The 26674-nt window shown below is 39.8% G+C and overlaps 1 long non-coding RNA gene across 1 annotated transcript; it reads right to left on the reverse strand.

The window, feature by feature from the left end:
- Nucleotides 1-486: 486 nt before the first annotated feature.
- Nucleotides 487-13518, reverse strand: LOC112624261. The gene is made up of 3 exons (XR_003119381.1): nucleotides 13260-13518; nucleotides 11430-11639; nucleotides 487-3075 (listed from the first exon to the last, which is right to left on the reverse strand). It is a non-coding gene; the product is annotated as an uncharacterized LOC112624261 (long non-coding RNA).
- Between the last annotated feature and the right edge of the window lie 13156 nt (nucleotides 13519-26674).

Below are 26674 nucleotides of genomic sequence, written 5' to 3' on the forward strand. Positions count from 1 at the left end.
CTAGCTACTCTTCAGTTCTTACTGTCACCCACATCCCACTGTTGCTGCTGAAACCACATCCCAGTCATTCTTTCACCCCACCAGGAATTCAGTCAGTATGTGGATTCACCATGACTTTGGACATTCTCTTTCTGTAGTGTTCCACATCCCATATACTTCTTTAGTCCTTCGCAGGCAAGGATTTATTTTGGTAGTGTAATTTTGTCTCCTTTGGTCAAGACATCAAAGTCTCCTCTTCCACTTCTGGAAGTGTATGACTCATAACTGGGTGAACTGGCAGCCACTTTGCCCTGGATGTCTGCCTAAGTACACAGCAGATTCTACCCTTACCAGTCAGCATATATTAACTCACTTGAACCTAGTAAAATCCATTAACTCATGTCCCTACTAATTTTCCTACCCACCCTCCAACACTTGCCTAAATATATTTAGAAAATTAAATTGGCGTAGGTCCTTTTGAGAGGGGGGAGACAAGATAAGCCAACCTAACATTTATAGGATATGTAATTCTACATAAACACAAGGCATTAAACGTAACACCACTAAAACATTTCTTTGAAGCCAATCCCTATATGGCAGTAAAATGCTTTAAAGTTCAAACTAGTAAGATTCCAATATCAATGCGTTTTGATCTTGATGTATCCTTAAAATGGGTGGAGGGTTTTCTGTGTGTATTCCAGACTCCAGCTTCCACTTTTCAGGGGATGAAGGGGAGGATGAAGTAAGGGAAAGATAAAGGATTTGAGTTCCAGCGACCTGCGTCCAAATCCTGGCTCCTGTACTCTCTTCTGGGGTGATCTCTGGCCAGTTCTCCAGATCCTTTGAGGTGGGATGTTCGCTCTGTAAAATGGAAGATATACTCTTCAGGGATGCTGGGATGATTAGGATCAATCAAATGCTGCTTATCATACCTGTCACCTAAGTTGATGCCCAATAAACAGTAATTGCTGTTTTATGTTTTGTTAACCTGGCAGAGTAATTTAGTTTCTAACTTATATATGTCTATTTGAAAATGCACTGTAACCACTTCAAATTAAAGATGAAAATTGTATGGTATAAGAGTTATACCTCAATAAGCCTCTTACATTTTTTTAATTTAGAAAATTGAATCTATCAAATTCCCTTAGAAAATGTGAAAGTAATTTTTAAACTGAAAAATGTCACGGCCTATTCTGTGGGTGACCAATAAATACTGATTAATGGACTTCATCTGTAATTTTTCATGAGAACGTAAGTCCAAGACCTCCCTTATGTAGCCTGCTCTTAATCCAAACACTAATTACTACTTTGGTATCATAAGATTATTATGATATCCATTCTGTATGCATTGGGAAATAATTTGAAATTCATGAAGAAGTCCATCCTCATGCTTTGATAAATGAGTATCATTCGTTTCAAAATTTCTGTTCATAAGCCCAAACTGGTGTCATCAATCATTGAGTATTCCCATTACAATTAATGTTAAAAAACCTCAGTCTTTCTCTTAATGGAGTAATTAATAGAAGAGAGTGCCTCATTTAATAGTGCTGAAGGTCCCCAAGGCTCTATCCTGGCCGCCTTTCTCTCCTCCATCCACCCACTCTCCCAAGGTGACCTCACGTCTCCAGTCCCAGGGCTTTGGATGCCTTCTGTGTACCATTGACTCCCAGATGTGTCTCCAACCAGAGCATCTCACAGGAACTCATATATCTAACTTGACATCTCCACACGGCTGTCATCTCAAACTTGGGAGTGGCACGGGGATCATGAGTTCAGACCACATTAAATTTAAAAACATTAAGAAGACAAAAGCCACAGATTTCTCCTAGGTTCCACAAAGGTATGTATCATTCACTCAGTTGCTAAAGCCAAAAATCTTTTCTCATCTTACATCAATACCATCAGTAAAACCTGTTGCCTTCACCCTGAAAACATCCATAGTCTATGCATTTCTTTCCATCTCTGCTCCTTCCCTGCTGCCTTGCCTGAGGCTAGTTATCTGTTGCCAAAGTCTCCCTGCCACCACTCTTGCCCCTGCTACCACTTCTTCACAAGGTATCCAGAGCACTCTGAAAAATGCACATCAGTTTGTTACTTCCCAGAATAAAATCTTTCAGCGGATTCCCATAGTACTTTGAATAAATCCAAACTCCTTCCAACGGCTCAGTGGTTCACATTCCTGGGGAGTGCTTGGAACTTCATGGAAGAAATTTTTATTGTTGATATGGTTGGAAAGAGGGACTGCAACAGGCATCTAGCAGGCAGAGTCAGGAATGCTAGATATCCCACTATAGTGAGAAGGTCCTTCATTTTGCCTGTCAATTATTATCTGAGCCTGGATCATTATGCAATATTATATATTAAATACAAAGTACTTACACGGAATTTTCCAGGAATGCAATGACTGTGTCAATGTAGAAAAGGATGTGCTTTGTTTTGTTTCAAAATTTGTCTAGAAATGTTTACTATTTCAGAAAATCACCTCACCCTTAGAGGAGCTACTGGCTGTATCTGAGCCACTATTGCAACGTTCCTGCACGTGCACAGTGATTCCACCTAAACAGGCAATCATTTAATGGCTTCTCATTCTTTCTAGTAGAGACATGTCTGAGCATTGATATGTGGCAATACGAAGCACTTTATTATAAATTTCTTTATGAAATTACTCCTTTAACAATAATTAATGATTGATTGACAATACCAGTCCAGGCTTATGAGCAAAAATTTTGGACTAGTTATACTCATCCATTGAGGGATGAATGTATTTCTATATGAAGCCACAGATTATTTCCCGATGCATAGAGTATGGTTGTCATAACAATCTTAAGACAAAATAAGCAGGAATGAATGCAAGCCACAAGGGAGCAGTCTAAATCTTTGCACCAGCTATTTATTCCCTCTTCCTACAGTGCTCCTCCTGACAGTTTGCATGGATGGCTCCTTTTTGAGTATCACCCTGAGGCACTCTCCATCCCATCACCTACTTGAATTCTCTTTGGCACTTATCACCTGATAAAGGACCTTTTTTGTCTTACACAACAGTGTGTCCACTGTGCCTTGAACATTTCCTGGAATATAGTAGGGGCCCAGTGCATACTTGTGGAATGAAAGAACAAATAAGGTGAGGCAAAGTAGTGAGCATCCTCTTGGTAATATATAAATAGCATTTCCAATTACATAAGATAGAAAACTGTCAAGTTTTGCCCAGTGAAATAAAGTGTTTACAGTGTTAAAACATTTGAGCCAACCTGTAGCATCTGTGGCACCCAGGCCACCATTTCAGAGGTGGCAAATTAAGGCTAACCGAAGCTGACATTCACAATATATTTGCAAGCTCTTTTATTCCAATTAGTTAAAACATATTTATGGCCACAAATGTTGGGTATAAAAGCTTATGTAATATCTTATCAAAACCAGGGATAAAAACCATCCAATCATAGTGGATGGATATGAGGTCAGATGCCTCCCAGCAAACCCTGATTACCAGTTACCACAAAAAGACTTGTTAGCATCAAAAATTGAAGTATAAGCATAGTTCTCAGGCAAGTGGATATTTTCCTCAAGGGAATCTACAAAGAGATGTGTGTAAAGTGTGTTAACCTGCTCCAGCCTCTCCATCTCCAGTCCATCCTTCACACCATCTTTCCAAAATGCCAATTAGATCACTCTACTCTGGTGAAAATCCTTCAGTAAGTTATTGTCCCCCTATATGACATGTGTAATGAGATTTTAAAAATGCCATTTACTTGCAAAATATGTAAGGACGCTTTATAGTCCTCCCATCCTCCTAGCACGACCCCACACATGGCTAAGCTCTAGCCACACCTCCCCCATTCTGTACTAACAACTGCTTGCTCTTACACAGCCATCTGTCCGAGAGCTTCTCCTGCTGCCTGGAAAATTCTAACTCATCCTTTAAAAAATATTTGAGGCCTCCCTGATGCCTGTCTCAGGCAGTGGTGGGTGCTCTCTGTTGCACACGCACCATTTCAAGCAATAAACACTCCTTGTGTAATTTTCTAATCATATTCTCCCACTCCACTAGCTGCTGTTTGAATCCAGGACTGTATCTCATTTATCTTAGGATTCCCAGTGCTGCACCGGGGCTCAGAATATGATAAGCACTCAATAAATGCTTATCTGAATGAAAAAGTGGACTCACCTGAAGCTATATAAACTCTTTGTGCAGGAGTAGACAGGCCTCTCAGAAATAGCTATTATAAATACGATTTTTGGAGGGGGCGGAGCAAGATGGCCGAATAGGAACACCTCCAGTCTCCAACTCCCAGTGCGAGCGACACAGAAGACAGGTGATTTCTGCATTTTCAACTGAGGTACTGGGTTCATCTCACTGGGGAGTGCCGGACGATCGGTGCTGGTCAGCTGCTGCAGCCCGACCAGCGAGAGCTGAAGCAGGGCGAGGCATTGCCTCACCTGGGAAGCGCAAGGGGGAAGGGAATCCCTTTTCCTAGCTAGGGGAACTGAGACACACAACACCTGGAAAATCGGGTAACTCCCACCCCAATACTGTGCTTTAAGCAAACAGGCACACCAGGAGATCATATCCCACACCTGGCCGGGAGGGTCCCACACCCACGGAGCCTCCCTCATTGCTAGCACAGCAGTCTGTGATCTACCGGCAAGGCAGCAGCAAGGCTGGGGGAGGGGCGCCGCCGTTGCTGAGGCTTAAGTAGGTAAACAAAGCTGCTGGGAAGCTCGAACTGGGTGGAGCTCACAGCAGCTCAAGGAAACCTGCCTGTCTCTGTAGACTCCACCACTGGGGACAGGGCACAGTAAAAAATAACAAACGCAGCAGAAACCTCTGCAGACGCAAACGACTCTGTCTGACAGCTTTGAAGAGAGCAGTGGATCTCCCAACACGGAGGTTGAGATCTGAGAAGGGACAGACTCCCTGCTCAAGTGGATCCCTGACCCCTGAGTAGCCTAACTGGGAGACATCCCCCACTAGGGGCAGTCTGACACCCCACACCTCACAGGGTGGAGTACACCCCTGAGAGGAAGCTTCCAAAGCAAGAATCAGACAGGTACACTCGCTGTTCAGAAATATTCTATCTTCTGCAGCCTCTGCTGCTGATACCCAGGCAAACAGGGTCTGGAGTGGACCTCAAGCAATCTCCAACAGACCTACAGCTGAGGGTCCTGACTGTTAGAAGGAAAACTATCAAACAGGAAGGACACCTACACCAAAACCCCATCAGTACATCACCATCATCAAAGACCAGAGGCAGATAAAACCACAAAGATGGGGAAAAAGCAGGGCAGAAAAGCTGGAAATTCAAAAAATAAGAGCGCATCTCCCCCAGCAAAGGAGCGCAGCTCATCGCCAGCAACCGATCAAAGCTGGACGGAGAATGACTTTGACGAGATGAGAGAAGAAGGCTTCAGTCCATCAAATTTCTCAGAGCTAAAGGAGGAATTACGTACCCAGCGCAAATAAACTAAAAATCTTGAAAAAAAAGTGGAAGAATTGATGGCTAGAGTAATTAATGCAGAGAAGGTCCTAAATGAAATGAAAGAGATGAAAACCATGACACGAGAAATACGTGACAAATGCACAAGCTTCAGTAACCGACTCGATCAACTGGAAGAAAGGGTATCAGCGATTGAGGATCAAATGAATGAAATGAAGCAAGAAGAGAAACCAAAAGAAAAAGAAGAAAAAGAAATGAACAAAGCCTGCAAGAAGTATGGGATTATGTAAAAAGACCAAATCTACGTCTGATTGGGGTGCCTGAAAGTGAGGGGGAAAATGGAACCAAGTTGGAAAACACTCTTCAGGATATCATCCAGGAGAACTTCCCCAACCTAGTAGGGCAGGCCAACATTCAAATCCAGGAAATACAGAGAATGCCACAAAGATACTCCTCGAGAAGAGCAACTCCAAGACACATAATTGCCAGATTCACCAAAGTTGAAATGAAGGAAAAAATCTTAAGGGCAGCCAGAGAGAAAGGTCAGGTTACCCACAAAGGGAAGCCCATCAGACTAACAGCAGATCTCTCAGCAGAAACTCTACAAGCCAGAAGAGAGTGGGGGCCAATATTCAACATTCTTAAAGAAAAGAATTTTAAACCCAGAATTTCATATCCAGCCAAACTAAGTTTCATAAGTGAAGGAGAAATAAATCCTTTACAGATAAGCAAATGCTTAGAGATTTTGTCACCACTAGGCCTGCCTTACAAGAGACCCTGAAGGAAGCACTCAACATGGAAAGGAACAATCGGTACCAGCCATTGCAAAAACATGCCAAAATGTAAAGACCATCGAGGCTAGGAAGAAACTGCATCAACTAACGAGCAAAATAACCAGCTAATATCATAATGGCAGGATCAAGTTCACACATAACAATCTTAACCTTAAATGTAAATGGACTAAATGCTCCAATTAAAAGACACAGACTGGCAAACTGGATAAAGAGTCAAGACCCATCAGTCTGCTGTATTCAGGAGACCCATCTCACACGCAGAGACATACATAGGCTCAAAATAAAGGGATGGAGGAAGATTTACCAAGCAAATGGAGAACAAAAAAAAGCGGGGGTTGCAATACTAGTCTCTGATAAAACAGACTTTAAACCATCAAAGATCAAAAGAGACAAAGAAGGCCATTACATAATGGTAAAGGGATCAATTCAACAGGAAGAGCTAACTATCCTAAATATATATGCACCCAATACAGGAGCACCCAGATTCATAAAACAAGTCCTTAGAGACTTACAAAGAGACTTAGACTCCCATACAATAATAATGAGAGACTTCAACACTCCACTGTCAACATTAGACAGATCAGCAAGACAGAAAGTTAACAAGGATATCCAGGACTTGAACTCAGCAAGGTCTGCAGCAAGCAGACCTAATAGACATCTATAGAACTCTCCACCCCAAATCAACAGAATATACATTCTTCTCAGCACCACGTCGTACTTACTCCAAAATTGACCACGTAATTGGAAGTAAAGCATTCCTCAGCAAATGTACAAGAACAGAAATTATAACAAACTGTCTCTCAGACCACAGTGCAATCAAACTAGAACTCAGGACTAAGAAACTCAATCAAAACTGCTCAACTACATGGAAAGTGAACAACCTGCTCCTGAATGACTACTGGGTACATAACGAAATGAAGGCAGAAATAAAGATGTTCTTTGAAACCAATGAGAACAAAGATACAACATACCAGAATCTCCGGGACACATTTAAAGCAGTGTGTAGAGGGAAATTTATAGCACTAAATGCCCACAAGAGAAAGCTGGAAAGATCTAAAATTGACACTCTAACATCGCAATTAAAAGAACTAGAGAAGCAAGAGCAAACACATTCGAAAGCTAGCAGAAGGCAAGAAATAACTAAAATCAGAGCAGAACTGAAGGAGATAGAGACACAAAAAACCCTCCAAAAAATCAATGAATCCAGGAGTTGGTTTTTTGAAAAGATCAACAAAATTGATAGACCACTAGCAAAACTAATAAAGTAGAAAAGAGAGAAGAATCAAATAGACGCAATTAAAAATGATAAAGGGGATATCACCACCGACCCCACAGAAATACAAACTACCATCAGAGAATACTATAAACACCTCTACACAAATAAACTGGAAAATCTAGAAGAAATGGATAATTTCCTGGACACTTACACTCTTCCAAGACTAAACCAGGAAGAAGTTGAATCCCTGAATAGACCAATAGCAGGCTCTGAAATTGAGGCAATAATTAATAGCCTACCAACCAAAAAAAGTCCAGGACCAGATGGATTCACAGCTGAATTCTACCAGAGGTACAAGGAGGAGTTGGTACCATTCCTTCTGAAACTATTCCAATCAATAGAAAAAGAGGGAATCCTCCCTAACTCATTTTATGAGGCCAACATTATCCTGATACCAAAGCCTGGCAGAGACACAACAAAAAAAGAGAATTTTAGACCAATATCCCTGATGAACATCGATGCAAAAATCCTCAATAAAATACTGGCAAACCGGATTCAGCAACACATCAAAAAGCTTATCCACCATGATCAAGTGGGCTTCATCCCTGGGATGCAAGGCTGGTTCAACATTCACAAATCAATAAACATAATCCAGCATATAAACAGAACCAAAGACAAGAACCACATGATTATCTCAATAGATGCAGAAAAGGCCTTTGACAAAATTCAACAGCCCTTCATGCTAAAAACGCTCAATAAATTCGGTATTGATGGAACGTACCTCAAAATAATAAGAGCTATTTATGACAAACCCACAGCCAATATCATACTGAATGGGCAAAAACTGGAAAAATTCCCTTTGAAAACTGGCACAAGACAGGGATGCCCTCTCTCACCATTCCTATTCCACATAGTGTTGGAAGTTCTGGCTAGGGCAATTGGCAAGAGAAAGAAATCAAGGGTATTCAGTTAGGAAAAGAAGAAGTCAAATTGTCCTTCTTTGCAGATGACATGATTGTATATTTAGAAAACCCCATTGTCTCAGCCCAAAATCTCCTTAAGCTGATAAGCAACTTCAGCAAAGTCTCAGGATACAAAATTAATGTGCAAAACTCACAAGCATTCGTATACACCAGTAACAGACAAACAGAGAGCCAAATCAGGAATGAACTTCCATTCACAATTGCTTCAAAGAGAATAAAATACCTAGGAATCCAACTTACAAGGGATGTAAAGGACCTCTTCAAGGAGAACTACAAACCACTGCTCAGTGAAATAAAAGAGGACACAAACAAATGGAAGAACATACCATGCTCATGGATAGGAAGAATCAATATCGTGAAAATGGCCATACTGCCCAAGGTAATTTATAGATTCAATGCCATCCCCATCAAGCTACCAATGAGTTTCTTCACAGAATTGGAAAAAACTACTTTAAAGTTCATATGGAACCAAAAAAGAGCCCGCATCTCCAAGACAATCCTAAGGCAAAAGAACAAAGCTGGAGGCATCACGCTACCTGACTTCAAACTATACTACAAGGCTACAGTAACCAAAACAGCATGGTACTGGTACCAAAACAGAGATACAGACCAATGGAACAGAACAGAGTCCTCAGAAATAATACCACACATCTACAGCCATCTGATCTTTGACAAACCTGAGAAAAACAAGAAATGGGGAAAGGATTCCCTATTTAATAAATGGTGCTGGGAAAATTGGCTAGCCATAAGTAGAAAGCTGAAACTGGATCCTTTCCTTACTCCTTATATGAAAATTAATTCAAGATGGATTAGAGACTTAAATGTTAGACCTAATACCATAAAAATCCTAGAGGAAAACCTAGGTAGTACCATTCAGGACATAGGCATGGGCAAAGACTTCATGTCTAAAACACCAAAAGGAACAGCAGCAAAAGCCAAAATTGACAAATGGGATCTAATTAAACTAAAGAGCTTCTGCACAGCAAAAGAAACTACCATCAGAGTGAACAGGCAACTTACAGAATGGGAGAAAATTTTTGCAATCTACTCATCTGACAAAGGGCTAATATCCAGAACCTACAAAGAACTCAAACAAATTTACAAGAAAAAAACAAACAACCCCATCAAAAAGTGGGCAAAGGATATGAACAGACATTTCTCAAAAGAAGACATTCATACAGCCAACAGACACATGAAAAAATGCTCATCATCACTGGCCATCAGAGAAATGCAAATCAAAACCACAATGAGATACCATCTCACACCCGTTAGAATGGCGATCATTAAAAAGTCAGGAAACAACAGGTGCTGGAGAGGATGTGGAGAAATAGGAACACTTTTACACTGTTGGTGGGATTGTAAACTAGTTCAACCATTATGGAAAACAGTATGGCGATTCCTCAAGGATCTAGAACTAGATGTACCATATGACCCAGCCATCCCATTACTGGGTATATACCCAAAGGATTATAAATTATGCTGCTATAAAGACACATGCACACGTATGTTTATTGCAGCACTATTCACAATAGCAAAGACTTGGAATCAACCCAAATGTCCATCAGTGACAGATTGGATTAAGAAAATGTGGCACATATACACCATGGAATACTATGCAGCCATAAAAAAGGATGAGTTTGTGTCCTTTGTAGAGACATGGATGCAGCTGGAAACCATCATTCTCAGCAAACTATCACAAGAACAGAAAACCAAACACCGCATGTTCTCACTCATAGGTGGGAACTGAACAATGAGATCACTTGGACTCAGGAAGGGGAACATCACACACCAGGGCCTATCATGGGGAGGGGGGAGGAGGGAGGGATTGCATTGGGAGTTATACCTGATGTAAATAACGAGTTGATGGGTGCAGCACACCAACATGGCACAAGTATACATATGTAACAAACCTGCACGTTATGCACATGTACCCTACAACTTAAAGTATAATAATAATAAATTAATTAAAAAATAAATAAAAATAAATAAATAAATAAATAAATAAATACGATTTTTGGCTGGGCACAGTGGCTCATGCCTGTAATCCCAGCACTTTGGGAGGCTGAGGCAGGTGGATCACTTGAGGTCAGGAGCTTGAGACCAGCCTGGCCAACATGGTGAAATCCCATCTCTACTAAAAATACAAAAATTAGCCAGGCATGTTGGCACACACCTGTAATCCCAGCTACTCAGGAGGCTGAGGCACGAGAATTGCTTGAACCCAGGGGGCGGTGGTTGCAGTGAGCCAAAATCGCACCACTGCACTCCAACCTGGGCAACAGAGCGAGATTCCACCTCAAAAAAAAAAAAAAAAATATATATATATATATATAAACACACACACACACACACATATGATTTTTATTTTTTTAGGGTTAAACATGACTCAATTTGTCTGCAAGGAAGCCTCACTCAGTCTGAATGTAAGATCTGAAGTTTCCTTCCTTGGGATTCTTAGATTCTCTCTCTTTAGAATACAGTTCAGCAAAAACAGGAGATACATGAAAGCAAGTGAATAGTTATGTGCATTAAATTCAACAAGATTTTTGTTTTTTTGGAGACAGGGTCTTGCTATGTTGCCCAGGCTGGTCTCAAACTTCTGCCTCAAGTGATCCTCTCATTTGGCCTCCCAAAAGTGTGAACCACCACTCCTGGTCCTTAAACTTCATAAGATTATATCAAGGATATTTTCAACCTTAACACTATCATGGAGTTCCCAAAAGAGTGAAAGATGTGGCCCAGTCTGGGTCACAGTTAAACTGAGGAGGCCCAGTATACAAGCATAGGAGCAAGAATGAGGCACCAGGCAGATGATGTAGCTCTACAAGCCCTTGATGGTCCCTGTGAGGCATTAATGGCCGGAAAATGAGATCCTGAAATTGCATGTAAAATATTCTGTGCATGTACCAAGGTGTATTTTCCCTAAAAGGGTGGAGGTGGATAGGCCCATAGCTTTCATTAAATTCCCAAAGCCATCTGTGACTGATAAAACATTAAGATCTAGCACAATATCCACTCCTCACACCTCTATGGAGGAAACTGAGGCCTGAGCAATTAGGTGATTTCTCCCAGACCTCATGGCACACTCACTGTAGTGTCACATCTGTGTCTAGATCCCAATGTCCAGGGATCTTTCCACTTCTTGGCCACGTCGTTGTCCTATCAGAGAAGCCTGAAGGCTCTGGCAGTTTTGTTGGAAAGTCTTCATAAATTGATGGCAGTGTTTCCATTTGTCCTAAGTTAAATATAATATCAAAGGGTAGCACTTTAAAATTAAGGGTAAATACTAGGCTTATCATGTTTGATCTCCGTTTGACACCAGATTATATAACTATACTATGATACTTTACATCTCCCTGTCCCTTCTCCCTGGCTCTCTACAATTTGAAGATGCTTTTAAATTCCTTTTACATTTGTACCAGGTCAGAATGCAAATTTTATAATAAAATTACTGAGTTGTGTTTGAGCTTTTAAAATTGTAGTTTCATAGGCTCTTAGTTTCTAAAATAGTGATGATTTGCTTTATTTATACACGAGCTAAGCTATTTAACTCTTTAAAAGGAACTATGCATTTCAATATTTGGTTTTCTCTATAGAAAATGACAATCAGAAGTTCCCCAGGGAAATTCTTGTTTCAACTCCATTTTTACGCTTTTGGAAAGAAAAACATCATTGCTTTTTGATTCGGAATAACAAAAAGAGGTTATGTGTTTCTGTTTCTCATGGAATATGCCCCCCTTTAGAGTTACTGCCTTGATGCAATTGCTGTATCAATGAAAACAGCCTATCGTCCTGTAACCATTTTCTTTCCTGTAACCATTTTCTTGGCTTTTGAACATAGTATTTCTGCGTATCTGAGGCATATAGCAGAAGGATTGGTTGCAGGACACCCTCAGACATCAAAATCCCCAGATGCTCAAGTCCCTTATATAAAATGGATAGTATTTGTGTATAACCTAGGCACATCCTCCTATGTACTCCAAATCATCTCTAGATTAATTATATACCTACTACAATGTAAATGCTATGTAAATAGTTATGCTGTATTTTTAAATTTATAAAATAAATACACTACATTGTTTTCTTATTTGTAAGATTTTTAAGAAGAAGTTCAACCATGTATAGTTCAGAGGTTCAACTACAATACTAAAGGAGAACAGGAAGTTCTTCCCAGGTTGCACACTGTCTACAGTGATTCCGCTTAACGTGTGGTATTATTGCTGAACTAATCTCACTCAGAGTGTTCAAATGGGGTAAGGGAGGGGGAAAAAGCTTCCAGTTGCGGAAGAGCTCAGTGACACATGCTACTATCACTATGAAACATCTAACCTCAGGGAGTTGTGGGGAGCAGCTAGTGGGGAGAAGGGAGGATGGAACCAGTTCTCCCTCTGTGGGAATTCCTAAAAGAAAACGGGGAAAAAAAAAAAAAGATAGTCTGGAGGAGAAACGACCAGAAGGAAGGTCTAGGAGCATTATGCAAATACAGTAAAGCATTAGCATTATGTACACAGGAGGGGCAAATGCATGTAAATTGCAAACACAGAGGAAAACTAGTGGAGCAGGAGGGGTGATCTTGAAGGAGGCTTCACAGCCCAGGCCAGGGGCAAAGGAAGACAAGAAAGGAGGGAAAAATGAGGAGAGTTAAGGAATGACAACAAGAAAAAAAAAAAGAAAAAGGAGAAGAAGGAGAAGGCAATGGGGAGAAGGGGAAGTAGGGAAGCAGGATTAAAGAGAGGAGGAGGAGAAGAAGAAAGAAAAAGACTGGGAGGAGAATGCAGTTGTTATCTGTACGTCCCCATTTCCCCAAGGTACCCACCTCAAGTTCCCAGTCTTCCCCCAACCTCTAATTGCTGACCTGCTTGTTCCTAAGCTCCTCTTTAAAACTGATTTTTCCAGCTTCTGATCATTCATTCAGGTGGCGAGCATTTCTTCAGCAAATTTTTATTGAGAATGGCTCTGGCAAGAGTAAAGATTTCAGCTAGCCTTGGAGCAGGGCTGCCAGGAAATTGCAGTGAGGAAGTAAAACCTGGGACAGTTCCAACAACAGCCTCAATCCCCAGCAGTGTGTGGTTACACTCAAACAGAACTGGGGTCACTGGCAAAATGGTCATTTTCCCCGGGTTCCCTTACACAGCAGTCAAGTTGATGCTCTATGTGCACTGACTGTGGGTGAAGTGGGCAAGAGGCAGGGGCCTGAGATGTCAGGCCGTGGGAGATACACCCTCTGACATTAGTTAGGGATTGGTTGTTATGTTACTATCTCATTACACTTGACTTGTTCTCTAGTATTCTGCCCCAGACTCCAGGCCAGCCTGAAGAATGAGGAAAGGAAAGGTGGATTAGAAGCTCTGAATATGGGCAAAGGGCCTTCCTGACCAGGAGGTTTCCCTGCACAGCCATTGTTAGGGGATCCCTAAGGCCAAAATGGCAGGGTTTTGCTCTAGGGTTCTGAGCTCCGTGGTGGCTGCCCTAGTTCTTCCCAGAGAGTCTGTGTGCTCTGCGTGTTTCCATGCTGAACTGCCACGTTGGCCCTCAATCACAAATCTTGGGGGGCTTAGCTGCAGCCATAATTAGGCAGTCACACAGTGGGTGGTAATCCCAGATTCCCTTGTAATGAATAGAATTACTATAGTCCTCTTTTGTCTCACTTTCACCCTTTACATGTCCCACATAGCTCTTTGTTTCTGAGATTTTTTTTTACAAATACAATTGTTCAAATTTTTATAAATGTTACATGCCTATGGTTAAATTAGTACAGAAAATCTTAGAACTGCAAAGCAACAATCTTGGACTCTACCCTTTCCTATCTTAATTTTGCTGTCTTGAGGCAATGTTTTTTGTTTTTGTGTTTTTTTGTTTGTTTGTTTTGTTTTGTTTTTTTGAGACGGTCGCCCAGGCTGGAGTGCAGTGGCCGGATCTCAGCTCACTGCAAGCTCCGCCTCCCAGGTTTAAGCCATTCTCCTGCATCAGCCTCCCCAGTAGCTGGGACTACAGGCGCCCGCCACCTCGAGACGGGGTTTCACCGTGTTAGCCAGGATGGTCTGGATCTCCTGACCTCGTGATCTGCCCGTCTCAGACTCCCAAAATGCTGGGATTACAGACTTGAGCCACCGCGCCCGGCCAGTTTTTTGGTTTTTTTTTTTTGTTTTTTTGTGTTTTTTTTGAGACGGAGTCTCGCTCTGTCACCTAGGCTGGAGTGCAATGACACAATCTCGGCTCACTGAAATCTCTACCTCCCAGATTCAAGCGATTCTTCTGCCTCAGTCTCCCGAGTAGCTGAGATTACAGGCGCCCACCACCACGCCCAACTAATGTTTGTATTTTTAGTAGAGATGGGGTTTCACCATGTTGGCCAGGCTGATCTCGACCTCCTGACCTCAGGTGATCCACCCACCTTGGCCTCCCAAAGTGCTGGGATTAGAGGCGTCTGTTTTTCTTTCGGTTGACATCTCCACAGCGGTAAAAAATTAGCTTCTACTTTTATATCTTGATTTACTGATTTTAGGCCTTATTTATTGATTTCCTCGAGTGATAGAGAATTTAGCTAACTTATATGACTCCCACGTCCCTTTCCCGCCTCCTCCCAGTGTAGCAACTTCATGGTTCTCATCTCCTTCACCGGCCTTCTTCATGTCTTCACACCTTAAATCTCCATTTTGTGTTCCATCTATTGTAGACAGTTTCCCATGGCTGCCCACTCACTGAGATGAAGACGTAAGTGTTCATACCTTGGCTTCAACTTTACCTACCAACCTCGTCACCTGAACCTTTATTTGTATATGACATTTACACTGCATTCCTTATACATAGCCAAGTCTCCTGTGATTTGTTCACAGGTTGATTCTAAATGTTCCAAACCAATAACCATTTACATTATCCTAACTGTGTCTATCTGGAACCAGGTGGTGAGATCTGACTACCCTTCATTCTCTAAGGTTCCAACATCACAACAACTCAGCCCCTCAGTGGAAAAACGTTTCTAGAGTCAATTTCTCAAGTAGCTGAGGCTACAGGTGTGTGCCACACCCAGCTAATTTTTTAACTCTTTGTAGAGACAGGGTCTTGTTATGTTGCCCAGCTAGTCTGGAACTCCTGGCCTCAAGCAGTCTTCCCGCCTTGGTCTCCCAAAGTGCTGGGATCAGAGGCTTGTGCCACTGAGCCAGGCTGATTTAGTCATCTTTATCATCAACCTTTCACTATTATAGGTATTATGTTTTCAATTTCCAAGAACAATTTTCCTTGATTCTTTTTGTATAGCATCCTATTACTATTTTATGGATAGACTAGCTTCTTGAATCATCACTCTGAGAAGTTTTCCAGTAATATGTTTTATTTAAAAATTTTTCTTCCTGCATCATAAATTTTTTTGAGTTGTTGTTGTTGTTGTTTTTGAGACAGGGTCTTGCTCTGTGACCCAGGCTGGTCTCAAACTCCTGGGCTCAAGCAATCTGTCTGTTGCAGCCTCCCAAAGTGCTGGGAGTACAGGCGTGAGCCGCTGTGCCCAACCTGTTGTTTATTTTTAATTTGAACATTTTACATCTTTGTGTTCGCTTTTCTCAAATATGTGTTGAGTTCTAATTGTTCATTCATCCTGAAGAATGAGGGATAGAAAGATGGATTAGAAGCTCTGAATATGGGCAGAGGGACTTTTTGACCATCAGGTTTCCCTGCACAGCCATTATGTTAGGGAATCCCTAAGGCCAAAATGAGCAGGGTTTTGTTCCAGGGTTCTAAGCTCGGTGGTGGTTGCCCTAGTTCTTCCCAGAGAGTTTGTTGGGGAAGAATCTTTGTCTTGGAGTAATTGCTGGGTTGTCACAGTTCTGCAAGCAATTCTGCTGGAGTTGGGAGGGAGGTGGGAGAACTGTACTCCATATTAGTCCTTCTGTTCTCTGCCTCACTTCTCATTTCTGTACTGTGATGTCTGTCATTTCCAGTCTCCTTCCCATAGCTGCAGTCTTCACTGCCTATGTTCTAGGTGGCTCCTGCCTCCTGTCTGCTTAATGGCCAACACTCGCCATTCTCTTCACACATTTCAGAATTGTGTTGAGCTCTGTTATCAGTGGATGGGTCCCTTGCCATCCATAATTTTATTATTATTATTGTTGTTGTAAATTTTTTTTTACATTTTAAATTACTATAATATTAATAGACTCTCAATTGGAGCTGTAGATCAGCATGTGTGCTTCAGTCTGCCATTTTGAGTACAGTCTTCTATGGAAATTTGATACACCAGAAATTGGTTCAGGATATGGGCAAAGGAAAATCATTAGAAAAACAACTTGAGGCAAATGGGGCTTGACTGTGCCCTGAAGGACAGGAAACACAGCCACAGACAAAATAACATAAGATTCCTATTGGCAGATACACAAAAATTATTAATAGTCTTTAGCAGACCAGTTGGAAGCACCCCAGTGCTGACATGCATCATCACAGCCACAAGTCACAGGACAGTTTGCCCATGTCGTCAACATGGAAAAAGATGTTAACCTAGCACAAATGGTTTTTTCAGTCACCAACACCAATAATCAACATCCATTCAATAAATAGTTCATTAAGCATCTATTTCATGCCAGATACTGTGCCAAGTGCTTGAGATATAATGGTGAACAAAATCAGACATATTTCTTGGCTTCATAGAGTTTACAATCTTATGATTATATAATTAATATGGTTTTGCTGTGTCGCCACTCAAATCTCATCTTGAATTCCCATGTGCTGTGGGAGGGACATGGTGGTAGGTAATTGAATTGTGGGGGAGGGTCTTCTTCGTGCTGTTCTTGTGACGGTGAATAAATCTCACAAAATCTTATGGTTTGATAAGGGAGAGTTTCTATGCACAAGCTCCCTCTTTGCCTGCTGCCATCCATGTAAGATGTGATTTGCTCCTCCTTGCCTCCTGCCATAATCTTGAGGCCTCACCAGTTCTGCAGAACTGTAAGTCCAATAAACCTCTTTGTTTTGTAAATTGCCCAGTCTCAGGTATGTCTTTATCAGCAGCATGAAAACAGACTAATACAATAATTAAATGTAAAGTTGCATCTGTGGTTACTGCTTTCCAGAAACAATACATACATCTGTGAGAGTGAATAAGGGGTTTTGCTGACCAAGTCTGAAGGGTAGGTGAAGGTTTTTGGGAGGATCTGACTTATGAGGAGCACAATTTTCAATAATGGCCACTGTACATTTTATAAATATATACGTATACTTTTATTGCACAGATAGGTTTAACCATGAAAGATAGTTAAATCCAGCCTAGGCATCAGGAGACCTGGGAGACATTTTAGTTTCAGATTTGCCAACAGATGACTGTATGACCCTGGGCAACTCAACTCAGCTTCCTTCGGAAGGATTTTTTCATCTGTAAAATGAAGAGATCAGACAAAATAATCTGTTAGATGATGAGTAAGACACAGAAATATATTTGTGTTTTCACATAAAATGACCTCATATCTTTGTATATTTGTGTTTGCACTTAAAACGACATCATATTGACAAATATACATTGGTCTTGTTTTTGGGAGATGTGTTGGCTAAAGAACAGGGTTTTAAGCAACAATTATTTTTGAGTATTAATTAAGTATTCCTTTGGGATTTTTGCTCCTGGGCTCATTTTAAATTGTGAAAGTTTCTAAAATGTTAATTTGCAATAGTGTTAACTATTGCTTTTAAAATATGCTTCATGAAATCGGGTGGAAGTTTGTGTGCATGTATGTGTGTGTATTTGTATTTATTGACAATAAAATCCCCCTTGAGGAAACACAAGATGATTTTCTTGTCTATGAAACTGTCCCTAGAAATGGTAACACATTTTAGGTTGCCTGAGTGATTTGGCAGATTGAAAGAGGAACGTAATATGTGGTCAGTACCCCAAAACAGTTTTTAGAATTAGGCAAGCTCTGCTTCTTGAAGCATGTTGTCTTTAACTCCTTGTTTATCAGTTTGTGCTGATTCTTGTGCTTGATTGAAAATGTTTATAGTTTGGAAACAATATCTCTAAGTGAATTAAATGCTCGTGTATTTTAGAAATAAAATTGCACTTCCATCTTTTAATTTATTTTTGAATTATCCTTGATTATACTCATAGTTTTAACTCCTAATATGGAGTAAACTCTCTACCTTCAGGAGCTTCAAGTCAGTGATCCACTCAGTCCTCAAATCTAAGTGAGTCCACGTCCCTCTCCCGTGGACAAAGAGTTGGTACTCAGGTATGGTTTATTTAGCTAAATTCACAGAAAACCTGACTCCACTAGATTTCTTTGGGTGGTACTGAGACAGAAAATAAAGGTAAGATGTGACTAACAATTGAGAGAGGAATCTCATCTGGGTCACTGAAAAAGACTAAAGGAGAAATGTCTGTCTTTCACCAATGTTCTTTCCTTCCTGAGAAACAGTGGTTCCACCAGCAGAGTGTAATTGTCCATCTCTGTTGATCTCCAAGAGCTTTTGAAATATGAACATAATTACAAATAGGGTGTTGGGTGGCACAAGGAAATACTTAGCATCATCTTTGGGAAAGTGGTTGTGCTCTCAACAAATTTCAATTCAAAGGCCAAATTCCTTTCAAAAGGAGTTTTGTGTCTTTCCCGTTTTCTGTATTATACTTTGTGTTATAGTGGCTAACTTACATTTACAGTCCAGAATGTGCAATGAGATGGCAGTCAATGCATAAATAAATACCATGAACTGCTAATAAGTGTCTCAGAAAAAGACAGTCATTTTCAAGTATTCATGTCAACATTACCTTATAGGCAAATGTATTAACAATACACATAGCCTTGATCGGCTGTGGCTATATTAGTCAAAATGCAGTTGTGAAGGGATTAAGGAAGGGCTGACTAAATCCTTTCTTAAAAATTGCATTAAAATGCAACACAGAAGAAAAAAAATGAATGAAAGCATGTGTGAATTTCCTAAACCTACAACATCTGTGCTGATAGTTCAGACCTGCATTTTAATATTCTACATATATAGTTACACATATAAAATATTTTTAGCATTGAAAACTATATTGAGGATGAATATTTACTGACATGGGAAGAACTTTGTAGTAGACTGATAATTTAAAAGTCAGATGAAATAACAATTTGTAGTGAATGGTGCCACTGTAGTGGATAAGTGTATACATATTTATTAGAAAGAAGAGAGCTGAGTTGATACAGAGAAGCTGTTAACAGTGATTACCCCTAGACAGTGGGGTCACGGGCATCTTATGTTACTCTTCTTGCTGACCTTTTTCCCAATTTTTCTTCAATAAGGTTGCATTGTCTTTTTAATAAGAAAAATAAATATTAAACATACTGTATAACAAAATGTGTTATGATCACTTGTCAGCAACTGAGCCACTGATATTTGCAGTGATCACAGAAGCATGCATGAGAAGCAAATAAATAACAGTAAATTCCTTGGGGCCAACTTTTCCCAAAGTGTTTTCCTGAGAACATACGTTCACAAAATTATCTGTGAAAAGCATAAACAGGGTTGATTTTTAAGATCTATAGCTATGTCGGCAACATTTTAAAAAGGGCTCTAAATCTTTCGTAAATTCAAAAGGCACTCTGGAAAGTTCTGCAGTAGAGAACCCTCCACAGCAATTTCAGTTTTTGACCCTCCGACAACATGGGTATTAGTTGTTAAGTTTTGGGGGAGTCAAAAGCTGCATGCAGATTTTTGCCTCTATGGAGTTGGTGCCTCTGACTTTCAGGTTGTTGAAGAGTCAACTGTAGTTATTTGACCACAGTTGTACTTATTTTTTTTCATGGAACACCTATTAATATTTCATGGTCCCCACTTTAGGAAATGCCATCCTAGTTCATTTTTGTGTTGTTATAAAAGATCACCACAGACTAGGTAATTTATAAAGAAAAAGAATTCTTTCTTAAGTCTTGGAGGTTGAAAAGTCCAATATCAAAGTGCCAGCATCTGGGGAGAGCCTTCCTGCTGCATCATTTCATAGTGGAAGGTGGAAGGTCAAGAAAGGATGCTCCAGAGAAAGCAAGATCAGAGGGGCCTGAACTCACTTTTATAGCAAGCCCACTCTCATGGTAACTGACCCACTCCCTCAATAGCAAGATCAATCCAGTCATGAAGGCAGAGTCCTTGTGACCTAACTACCTCTTATTAAGCCCCACCTTCCAACACTGTTGCATTGGGGATTTAGTTTACAGCACATGGACTTTGGGGGACACTACTGAAACCATAGCGCCATCTTCAGTCTGAGAAGAATTTCTGTCTTTCATTGAAGTTCCAAAGGCTTGTTATTTTGACGACTTTGCCTAAAGAACGGATGCTATGGCCAAATGCTTTCTTTTTAATATACCTAATGAGTAAAAGTGCAAAAATAACTACAGAACTATCAAACAGCAACAAATGTTCTTCTGCTGCCTACCACAGAATTTTCCTTGGTGAGAAGAAAACCCTGCATTACATTTCTCTTTGGCTTCTGTCTCTGCAGGCAAGAGAAAAGTGGACACCCCGCAACAAACTACAAGGAGTTTCAATTTTCACCTCCTACCCCGAATTTCTCAGGGTTAGCCCTCTTACTGCTCTTTTCCAATCCACTCTCACTTTCTCCAGTTGATACAAATGATGCTTCAAAAGTCCTAATGAGAATTTCCAGAGCTGGATTCCAGCATTCACAGACCAGTAACTGGGTGTTTGTTACCCACAAGACTAACAATTTGGGGTACTTTTTTTTTTAAGAGATAGGGTCTCACTATGTTGCCCAGGCTGGACTTTAACTCCTGGGCTCAAGCAACCTTCTCATCTTAGTCTCCTGAGTAGCTGGGACTACAGGTGCATGCAACCATGCCCGGCTTTAAGTACATTTTAATCACAATTTTAAAATCATAATAAAACAATTACTTTATCTTTTTAAATTATACTTCAAGTTCTAGGGTACATGTGCACAATGTGCAGGTTTGTTACATATGTATTATATGTGCCATGTTGGTGTGCTGCACCCATTAACTTGTCATTTACATTAGACATATCTCCTAATGCTATCCCTCCCCCCTCCCCCCACCCCACGAGAGGCCTTGGTGTGTCATGTTCCCCTTCCTGTGTCCAAGTGTTCTCATTGTTCAATTCCCACCTATGAGTGAGAACATGCGGTGTTTGGTTTTCTGTCCTTGCGATAGTTTGCTGAGAATGATGGTTTCCAGCTTCATTCATGTCCCTACAAAGGACATGAACTCATCCTTTTTTATGGCTGCATAGTATTCCATGGTGCATATGTGCCACATTTTCTTCATCCAGTCTATCACTGATGGACATTTGGGTTGGTTCCAGGTCTTCGCTATTCTGAATAGTGCCACAATAAACATACGTGTGCATGTGTCTTTATAGCAGCATGATTTACAGTCCTTTGAGTATATACCCAGTAATGGAATGGCTGGATCAAATGGTATTTCTAGTTCTAGATCCTTGAGGAATCGTCACACTGTCTTCCACAATGGTTGAACTAGTTTACAGTCCCACCAACAGTGTAAAAGTATTCCTATTTCTCCACATCCTCTCCAGCATCTGTTGTTTCCTGACTTTTTAATGATTGCCATTCTAACTGGTGTGAGATGGTATCTCATTGTGGTTTTGATTTGCATTTCTCTGATGGCCAGTGATGATGAGCTTCTTTTCATGTGTCTGTTGGCTGCAGAAATGTCTTCTTTCGAGAAGTGTCTGTTGATATCCTTTGACCACTTTTTGATGGGGTTGTTTTTTTCTTGTAAATTTGTTTGAGTTCTTTATAGATTCTGGATATTAGCCCTTAGTCAGATGAGCAGATTGCAAAAATTTTCTCCCATTCTGTAGGTTGCCTGTTCACTCTGATGGTAGTTTCTTCCCTTTGCAGAAGCTCTTTAGTTTAATTAGATCCCGTTTGTCTATTATGGTTTTTGCTGCCACTGCTTTTGGCGTTTTAGACATGAAGTCCTTGCCCATACCTATATCCTGAATGGTATTGCCTAGGTTTTCTTCTAGGGTGTTTGTGGTTTTACGTCTAACATTTAAGTCTTTAATCTATCTTGAATTAATTTTTGTATAAGGTATAAGGAAGGGATCCAGTTTCAGCCTTCTACTTATGGCTAGCCAGTTTTCCCAGCATCATTTATTAAATAGAGAATCCTTTCCCCATTTCTTGTTTTTGTCAGGTTTGTCAAAGATCAGATGGTTGTAGATGTGTGATATTATTTCTGAGGGTGCTGTTCTGTTCCATTGGTCTATATCTCTGTTTTGGTACCAGTACCATGCTGTTTTGGTTACTGTAGCCTTGTAGTATAGTTTGAAGTCAGGTAATGTGATGCCTCCACAATTACTTTCATGTGGCAAACTGTAAACAATTACTTTAATGTGGCAAACTATAACAAAATTTGCCATTTTGACCATTTTTAAGTATACAATTAAGTGGCACTATATACATTCATATTATGCAGCCATCACCACCATCCATTACCATAGCTTTTTCATTACTCCAAATAGAAATTATGCACCCAATAAACATTAACTCTCCATTCTGATCTCCCCCTAGCCTTTAGTAGCCTTTATATTAGTTTCTATCTGTGTGAATTTGGCTATTCTAGGTATTCATATAACTTGAATCATACAGTATGTGTCATTTTATGTCTGACTCTTTTCACTTAGCATAATATCCTCAAGGTTCATCCAAAACATAGTATTTTTCACTTAATAATGACTATTTCATATCAGTGAAAGGGATGATGCTCTTTGTAATTTTTTTCCAAGATAAAGAGCCCACATGCAGTCCATTTCTTTCTTGACTCTATTTCTGCTGAAATAGCTCTGATCATAATTATTGGTCATCGGGATTGGTGGAATTGTTCAGGACCTCTGTCTAATCATTCTAAATATATGGTTTAAACATGTACCCAGAAAGTATGGTATGATTTCTTTCTCAGCAGTAAGTCAGATACTAGAGGGGAAAACATCATACTTAATACCTGGAATGTCTTCTGTTATAGCCTCAGAGTTGATGATGAATGCAGTCCTGCTCCACTTCGATTCCATCTGGCTCTGGAAGGTGTTTCTGAAGGTTTGTGAACAGCATTTGGATTTGTTTGTTTTTATTTATCTTGTTTTTTTACTATGATGTATAAATATGTCCTGTAATATCATTGATCTATATGATGAATGAGACAATCAAGTGTTAAAATGGAACTTGTCAATTAGGATATTTATACCATAGTTTGGTTTTAAGAAACCCTGACAGACACAATATTTAAAATGATTACATTTACGCTTTGACATGAGGCTACTAAAAGGTAGAATATATCATTGAGATATGCCACTTGAAAAAACTACTTTTAAAAAAATGGAATTACTGGTGTCATGAAGAAAAGAAATGTTTTTATCTAAACCCTGGTTTCAAAAACTTGTATAAAAACTTTTCACCTCAGTAAATAGTTTACTTCTGTGTAGAAAAGGAGGCTTATGCTTGCTGCCAATTTGTTCACAAAGCATGCTTAAAAGATAAACACTTGGGGCCACAGTTTGAATGTATTAGTTACTTTACCAACTATTTTCTGGGGACAAAGCAATGCATAAAGGACATTCATTTTTATCCATGTAAACATTTTCTTGTTGAGCATATACTGCTGTTCATGTCTTTCTAGCCTAAATCATAGTTCACGGAATAATTGTTAACTACATGAAAAACTTCCCCTAGCATGGAGTTGGAGCCATAAACTAGCCAATAAGTCATTGAGCACTTTTTTCAGATATATCTGCACATTTCTGTCAAGCACTGACTGATACTCTGCACACCTGATTCTTTCCACATGCAAGCCAAGTATCTGCTAGCATGTACTCCTGATAACACATTGTTCTTCTGTGCTGTATGCCATTAATATTATATGATGTACAGCAGTTCACTTGGGTTATGAAATTGCCAGTAGCTAATTAAAGTTTCTTCCTGAGCATGGTAATGATCATTAACCTTAGAACTGGTTTTAGAAATTTGTTGGTGATAATGTGACTTCGATATTTCTGTTTTTGATATATAACTTTGAATAATGTTTATTTAGTTTTAGTCTCTTCTCCATCTTTAAATGATGAAATTTATCAATTTTATATTAGAAAGCATTATTTTGTGCTTGTTCAGGAAAAATTCAATTGGTTTATCAGAAAGGTCACAGAACTCTGAAAGCAATGCAAAAGCTCCTGTGGCTTCTTGCCATTCTTTAACAAAGTTTTGTAACAGACAATGCAATAGAAACTGGAGGCAAATTGATTGCTGGTCTGATAAAATCCAATTTTCACATATTCATCAAGATTCACTTGTTTCAGCAAATACAGCTTCATATTTGATATTTACATTGAATTCCTGTTCACTGTTTACATTTACAGTGTTGTTCTATTACAATTTTCGTCACTGTTTTTATCCTTTACTTTTAAATAACTGATTTATTTCTGTGAATTGGCTATCATGACACAATAAAAATTCTAAAGCTGACAGATGTGAATGACATTTAAATGTACAAAATTCAATAGTCAACGCAAAGTGCACCATTAACTATGAGCTGAAATGAACAACTTTTAGGAAGAAACACAGTGATTATTAAGCATGTGACTAGCTTTCTATAAAACATAGTAAGTTAATCTTAACTCTCAAGTTTATAGAATAAACATGAACTAAATTGTTTCCTTGCTATTTCCTCCTATAGCTAGCCTGGGAAACACCAATGACTCATAGTCTACCTGGGATCAGCATTTCCCCATAGGGTATGATTTTGGCGTATTGGGATGGCTGCCTGTCTTCCAAAATAGCTCATTATTTAAAGCCTCCAAGTTATTTTTTTCTTCCTGTGACTGCAAGATAGATCTGGCTCATAAAACTCAGGGCACGTAAGTACTGTGTGAACCAATTGCGTCACTCGTCCCAGCTACTCTGGAGATTGAAGCAGGAGGATCACTTGCGCCCAGGAGTTCAGGGCTGCAGTGAGCTGTGATTGGGCCTATGAATAGCCACTGCCTTCCAGACTGGGTGACATATAGCAAAACTCTGTCTTAAAAAAATACTCAAGGCAATTTTTATGAATATCATGGAGCCTATACTATTAAAGGCAGACTATAGACATGAGCTACATATAAAATAGACATAGTCCCTGCCTTCCCAGACCATGATTCAGATCTTAAATAAATAAGCATTAATAAACTGCAAACTACCAATTGTAGTAAGCGCTGAAGGAAAGAAAGATAAGAGAGAATAATCAAGTGAAGAAGGGTGTCTAATTTAAATTGTTGGGTCAAAGGCAAGCACTGTGTGAGCTCTTTTCTCTGAGCTCCTCCGCCGGAGGAATAATCCACAGGTACTTAGTATATGTCCTTTTTCTAATAACATTTGTGTAGTATAGGAATGTCTGGAAATAAAAGATGTTTTTTTTTTTTCGTTCATTTACTTTTTTCTTTAGTGCTTACTATATTAAGACATTGTTCTAGACTTGGGGGCGGGGGCGGTGCGGACGGGGCACAGCCTGAGTAAGACAGATAAGATTTCTGTGCTTATGTAGATTTTGTTCTAGAGGTGAAATGTTCCTCCTCAGAATATGGAAAGAGAAAAATATAACTAAACTCTGGAGTAAACTATTTAAAAAGTTTATGAAGTTCACCGTGAGGATAAAGAAATATACTCTTGTCCAACAACACTTGACTGTAACCAGATTGAATATTTAATAATCTGTTTTTTTAAAAAGGCCTATATCAATCAGAAGTGGTGATCAGCAATGTAGAAGATAAAGGCTCACATGGAGCTGGTGTAGTAGGTATGTACAGATTGATGACACTAGCCATTACTATCACCTTACTCCTCTTCTGATTGAAATTTGGCCTCAAATAGAAATTTGCCTGTAGAGAGAATTACTAACAAGAATTGGATATGCTGCTGGCATTTTGGTCACATATATTAGTGTTTGGGAATGTATTTACCATGAATCTTTACTTCAGGAGACTATAAATTAAGCTGTGAGCCTGCTAGGCCGGGAACTGGCTCTGGATTCAGTGCAGTGCCATCACCCCCAAGTAGTACCCCTAGGGCCTGTGTTGGGGTGGCCAAGCAGCTTTCCCCTTGAGACTACTGGCTTTAGGGTTGGGTTTTTTTCCCTCCAATCAGCAATTTGAATTAATCAATTATCTTGAGATATTTTCGAGATATTTCATTAACTATCCCTAGAAAGACAATAATGATTTAGAATGTCAGACAGGAATAGTAATTTCAAGGTTTCATAAAAAAAACCATTTTTAAAAGATTGGCTGATATTCCCA

This window comes from Theropithecus gelada, chromosome 5 (assembly GCF_003255815.1).
Source record: "Theropithecus gelada isolate Dixy chromosome 5, Tgel_1.0, whole genome shotgun sequence".
NCBI lineage: Eukaryota > Metazoa > Chordata > Mammalia > Primates > Cercopithecidae > Theropithecus > Theropithecus gelada.